The sequence below is a fragment of the Arachis stenosperma genome, chromosome 5 (assembly GCF_014773155.1).
Source record: "Arachis stenosperma cultivar V10309 chromosome 5, arast.V10309.gnm1.PFL2, whole genome shotgun sequence".
In the NCBI taxonomy this organism is placed as follows: Eukaryota; Viridiplantae; Streptophyta; class Magnoliopsida; order Fabales; family Fabaceae; genus Arachis; species Arachis stenosperma.
In genome coordinates this window covers 35,375,589-35,382,156 of record NC_080381.1, presented here as the reverse complement: position 1 = coordinate 35,382,156, position 6,568 = coordinate 35,375,589, and positions in this window count along the sequence as shown.

Sequence of the window (6,568 nt, the reverse complement as noted above, 5' to 3'; positions counted from 1 at the left end):
TACAATCAATCCTGATAATTTCTGATATCCTGACTAAGATTTACAAGATAACCATAGCTTGCTTCAAGCCGACAATCTCCGTGGGATCGACCCTTGCTCACGCAAGGTATTACTTGGACGACCCAGTGCACTTGCTGGTTAGTTGTGCGGGATTGCAAAAGTGTTATTGCAATTTCGTGCACCAATTAACTTAAACTTTTCCCACCTAACTTAAGACAATCCATGTAATCACAATTCAAGATCTAACTGCCCATTAACTATGTTTACCACACATTCATGCATTCCAAATTTAAGTACAACTCATATGCATTAATATTTTTACTTAACTTGGGGCATTTTGTCCCCTTTTTATTATTCGATTTTTTTCTTTTCTTTTTCTCTCTTTTTTTATTTTTTTCTTTTTCTATTTTTCTTTTCTTAATCTATATTTTTTTCTTTCCTTTTTCAATGCATATGATTAGAGTATTGAATGCATAAATATGTTCTTAACATTTTTCACATTTTTACACAAAGTCTAACATACTCAATTCCCAAACCAAACATTTCCAAACCTACTTTTTCCACACTTAATTCACGAGCACTCTCACTAGTCTAAGCTAATCAAGGATTTAAATTAAGAACATTATTGTTTTTCGCTTAGAGTTAGTGATGAGCTAAAGTAAAGAACAAAGGGGTAAATAGGCTCAACATTGGTTTGCAAAGGTGGTAGCACGAAATTGTGATCACTACAACTTCGCACAACTAACCAGCAAGTGCACTGGGTCGTCTAAGTAATAAACCTTACGCGAGTAAGGGTCGATCCCACGGAGATTGTTGGTATGAAGCAAGCTATGGTCACCTTGTAAATCTTAGTCAGGCAGACTCAAATGGGTATAGATGATGAATAAAACATAAAGATAAAGATAGAGGTACTTATGTAATTCATTGGTAGGAACTTCAGATAAGCGTATGAAGATGCCTTCCCTTCCGTCTCTCTGCTTTCCTACTGTCTTCATCCAATCCTTCTTACTCCTTTCCATGGCAAGCTTATGTAGGGTTTCACCGTTGTCAGTGGCTACCTCCCATCCTCTCAGTGAAAATGTTCCTATGCTCTGTCATAGCATATGGCTAATCAGCTGTCGGTTCTCGGTCAGGCCGGAATAGAATCCAGTGATTCTTTTGCGTCTGTCACTAACGCCCCACCTGCTAGGAGTTTGAAGCACGTCACAGTCATTCAATCATTGAATCCTACTCAGAATACCACAGACAAGGTTAGACCTTCCGGATTCTCTTGAATGCCGCCATCAGTTCTTGCCTATACCACGAAGACTCTGATCTCACGGAATGGCCGGCTCGTTTGTCAGGCGAGCACTCGGTTGTCAGGTGATCAACCATGCATCGTGTATCAGGAATCCAAGAGATATTCACCAGAGCCTTGATTGCTTTGTAGAACAAAAGTGGTTGTCAGTCACCTTGTTCATAGGTGAGAATGATGATGAGTGTCACGGATCATCACATTCATCAAGTTGAAGAACAAGTGATATCTTGGACAAAGAACAAGCGGAATTGAATAGAAGAACAATAGTAATTGCATTAATACTCGAGGTACAGCAGAGCTCCACACCTTAATCTATGGTGTGTAGAAACTCCACCGTTGAAAATACATAAGAACAAGGTCTAGGCATGGCCGAATGGCCAGCCTCCTAAAGTGAGTTCAATCATAAAACATGATCAAAAGCTCTCAATACAATAGCAAAAGGTCCTACTTATAGAAAAACTAGTAGCCTAGGGTGTACAGAGATGAGTAAATGACATAAAAATCCACTTCCGGGCCCACTTGGTGTGTGCTTGGGCTGAGCAATGAAGCAATTTCGTGTAGAGACTCTTCTTGGAGTTAAACGCCAGCTTTTATGCCAGTTTGGGCGTTTAACTCCCATTTAGGTGCCAGTTCCGGCGTTTAACGCTGGAATTTCTAACGGTGACTTTGAACGCCGGTTTGGGCCATCAAATCTTGGGCAAAGTATGGAGTATCATATATTGCTGGAAAGCCCAGGATGTCTACTTTCCAACGCCGTTGAGAGCGCGCCAATTGGGCTTCTGTAGCTCCAGAAAATCCACTTTGAGTGCAGGGAGGTCAGAATCCAACAGCATCTGCAGTCCTTTTCAGTCTCTGAATCAGATTTTTGCTCAGGACCCTCAATTTCAGCCAGAAAATACCTGAAATCACAGAAAAATACACAAACTCATAGTAAAGTCCAGAAAAGTGAATTTTAACTAAAAACTAATAAAAATATACTAAAAACTCAACTCAAACTACTAAAAACATACTAAAAATAATGCCAAAAAGCGTACAAATTATCCGCTCATCACAACACCAAACTTAAATTGTTGCTTGTCCTCAAGCAACTGAAGATCAAATAAGATAAAAAAGAAGAGAATATGCAATGAACTCCAAAAACATCTATGAAGATCAGTATTAATTAGATGAGCGGGGCTTTTAGCTTTTTGCCTCTAAACAGTTTTGGCATCTCACTCTATCCTTTGCAACTCAGAATGATTGGCTTCTTTAGGAACTCAGAATCCAGATAGTGTTATTGATTCTCCTAGTTAAGTATGATGATTCTTGAACACAGCTACTTTATGAGTCTTGGCCGTGGCCCAAAGCACTCTGTCTTCCAGTATTACCACCGGATACATACATGCCACAGACACATAATTGGGTGAACCTTTTCAGATTGTGACTCAGCTTTGCTAAAGTCCCCAAGTAGAGGTGTCCAGGGTTCTTAAGCACACTCTTTTTGCCTTGGATCACAACTTTATTCTTTCTTTTTCTTTCTTTTTCTCTTTCTTTTTTTTCGGTTTTTTTTTCGCCTCTCTTTTTTTTTTTGTATTCACTGCTTTTTCTTGCTTCAAGAATCATTTTTATGATTTTTCAGATCCTCAGTAACATGTCTCCTTTTTCATTATTCTTTCAAGAGCCAACATTCATGAACCACAAATTCAAAAGACATATGCACTGTTTAAGCATACATTCAGAAGACAAAAGTAATGCCACCACATCAAAATAATTAAACTGCTATAAAATTCAAAATTCATGCAATTCTTTTTCTTTTTCAATTAAGAACAATTTTTTATTTAAGAAAGGTGATGGATTCATAGGAAATTCATAACTTTAAGGCATAGACACTAAGACACTAATGATCACAAGACACAAACATGGACAAACATAAGCATTAATTTTCGAAAAACAGAAAATAAAGAACAAAGAGATTAAAGAACGGGTCCACCTTAGTGATGGCGGCTCTTTCTTCCTCTTGAAGATCCTATGGAGTGCTTGAGCTCCTCAATGTCTCTTCCTTGTCTTTGTTGCTCCTTTCTCATGATCCTTTGATCTTCTCTAATTTCATGGAGGATGATGGAGTGTTCTTGGTGCTCCACCCTTAGTTGTCCCATGTTGGAACTCAATTCTCCTAGGGAGGTGTTTAGTTGCTCCCAATAGTTTTGTGGAGGAAAGTGCATCCCTTGAGGTATCTCAGGGATCTCATGATGAGTGGGGTCTCTAGTGTGCTCCATCCTTTTCTTGGTGATGGGCTTATCCTCATCAATGGGGATGTCTCCCTCTATGTCAACTCCAACTGAATAACAGAGGTGACAAATGAGATGAGGAAAGGCTAACCTTGCTAAGGTAGAGGACTTGTCCGCCACCTTATAGAGTTCTTGGGCTATAACCTCATGAACTTCCACTTCTTCTCCAATCATGATGCTATGAACCATGATGGCCCGGTCTAGAGTAACTTCGGACCGGTTGCTAGTGGGAATGATTGAGCGTTGGATAAACTCCAACCATCCTCTAGCCACGGGTTTGAGGTCATGCCTTCTCAATTGAACCGGCTTCCCTCTTGAATCTCTCTTCCATTGGGCGCCCTCTTCACATATGACTGTGAGGACTTGGTCCAACCTTTGATCAAAGTTGACCCTTCTAGTGTAAGGATGTTCATCTCCTTGCATCATGGGCAAATTGAATGCCAACCTTACACTTTCCGGACTAAAATCCAAGTATTTCCCCCGAACCACAGTAAGATAATTCTTTGGATCCGGGTTCACACTTTGATCATGGTTCTTGGTGATCCATGCATTGGCATAGAACTCTTGAACCATCAAGATTCCGACTTGTTGAATGGGGTTGGTAAGGACTTCCCAACCTCTTCTTCGGATCTCATGTCGGATCTCCGGATATTCACCCTTTTTGAGTGAAAAAGGGACCTCGAGGATCACCTTCTTCAAGGCCACAACTTCATAGAAGTGGTCTTGATGCACCCTTGAGATGAATCTCTCCATCTCCCATGACTCGGAGGTGGAAGCTTTTGCCTTCCCTTTCCTCTTTCTAGAGGTTTCTCCGGCCTTGGATGCCATAAATGGTTATGGAAAAACGAAAAAGCAACGCTTTTACCACACCAAACTTAAAAGGTTTGCTCGTCCTCGAGCAAAAGAAGAAAGAAGAGAGTAGAAGAAGAAGAAATGAGGAAGAAGGGAATGGCTTTTGTGTTCGGCCAAAGAGGGGGAGAAGTGGTGTTTAGGTTGTGTGAAAATGAAGGGGTGAAGAAGGATATATATAGGAGAGGGGGGGCTCATGGTTCGGTCATGTATGGGTGGGTTTGGGAGGGAAAGTGGTTTGAATTTGAATGGTAAGGTAGGTGGGGTTTTATGAAGAATGGATGTGAGTGGTGAAGAGAAAGATGAGGTTTGATAGGTGAAGGTTTTTATAGGGAAGAGGAGTTGAGGTGATTGGTGAATGGGTGAAGAAGAGAGAGAGAGTGGTGGGGTTGGTGGGGATCCTGTGGGGTCCACAGATCCTGTGGTGTCAAGGAAAAGTCATCCCTGCACTAAATGGCATTCAAAATCTCGTTTTGAGCCATTTCTGGCGTTAAACGCCGGGCTGGTGCCCATTCCTGGCGTTTAACGCCAGGTTCTTGCCCTTTTCTGGCGTTTAACGCCAGTCTGGTGCCCCTTTCTGGCGTTAAACGCCCAGAATGGTGCCAGACTGGGCGTTAAACGCCCAACTGCTAGCCTCACTGGCGTTTAAACGCCAGTGGGTTCTTCCTCCAGGATGTGCTGTTTTTCTTCCTGTTTTTCATTCTATTTTTGCTTTTTCAATTGATTTTGTGTCTTCTTATGATCATCAACCTACAAAAAAAACAAAAAATAACAAAGAGAAATAGATAAAATATAACATTGGGTTGCCTCCCAACAAGCGCTTCTTTAATGTCAGTAGCTTGACAGATGGCTCTCATGGAGCCTCACATTTTCCCAGAGCAATGTTGGAACCTCCCAACACCAAACTTAGAGTTTGAATGTGGGGGTTCAACACCAAACTTAGAGTTTGGTTGTGGCCTCCCAACACCAAACTTAGAGTTTGACTGTGGGGGCTCTGTTTGTCTCTGTTTTGAGAGAAGCTCTTCATGCTTCCTCTCCATGGTGACAGAGGGATATCCTTGAGCCTTAAACACAAAGGATTCTTCATTCACTTGAATGATCAGTTCACCTCTGTCAACATCAATCACAGCCCTTGCTGTGGCTAGGAAGGGTCTGCCAAGGATGATGGTTTCATCCATGCACTTCCCAGTCTCTAGGACTATGAAATCAGCAGGGATGTAATGGTTTTCAATCCTCACCAAAACATCCTCTACAAGTCCATGAGCTTGTTTTCTTGAGTTGTCTGCCATCTCTAATGAGATTCTTGCAGCTTGTACCTCAAAGGTCCCTAGCTTTTCCATTACAGAGAGAGGCATGAGGTTTACACTTGACCCTAAGACACACAGAGCCTTCTTGAAGGTCATGGTGCCTATGGTACAAGGTATTGAAAACTTCCCAGGATCTTGTCTCTTTTGAGGTAATTCCTGCCTAGACAAGTCATCCAGTTCTTTGGTGAGCAAAGGAGGTTCATTCTCCCAAGTCTCATTTCCAAATAACTTGTCATTTAGCTTCATGATTGCTCCAAGGTATTTAGCAACTTGCTCTTCAGTGACATACTCATCCTCTTCAGAGGAAGAATACTCATCAGAGCTCATGAAAGGCAGAAGTAAGTCCAATGGAATCTCTATGGTCTCATTTTGAGCCTCAGATTCCCATGGTTCCTCATTAGGGAACTCATTGGAGGTCAGTGCACGCCCATTGAGGTCTTCCTCAGTGGCGTTCACTTCCTCTCCTTCCTCTCCAAATTCGGCCATGTTGATGGCCTTGCACTCTCCTTTTGGATTTTCTTCTGTGTTGCTTGGGAGAGTACTAGGAGGGAGTTCAGTAACTTTCTTGCTCAGCTGTCCCACTTGTGCCTCCAAATTCCTAATGGAGGACCGTGTTTCAGTCATGAAACTTTGAGTGGTTTTGATTAGATCAGAGACTATGGTTGCTAAATCAGAGGGGTTCTGCTTAGAATTCTCTGTCTGTTGCTGAGAAGATGATGGAAAAGGCTTGCCATTGCTAAACCTATTTCTTCCACCATTATTATTGTTGAAACCTTGTTGAGGTCTCTCTTGATTCTTCCATGAGAAATTTGGGTGATTTCTCCATGAAGAATTATAGGTGTTTCCAT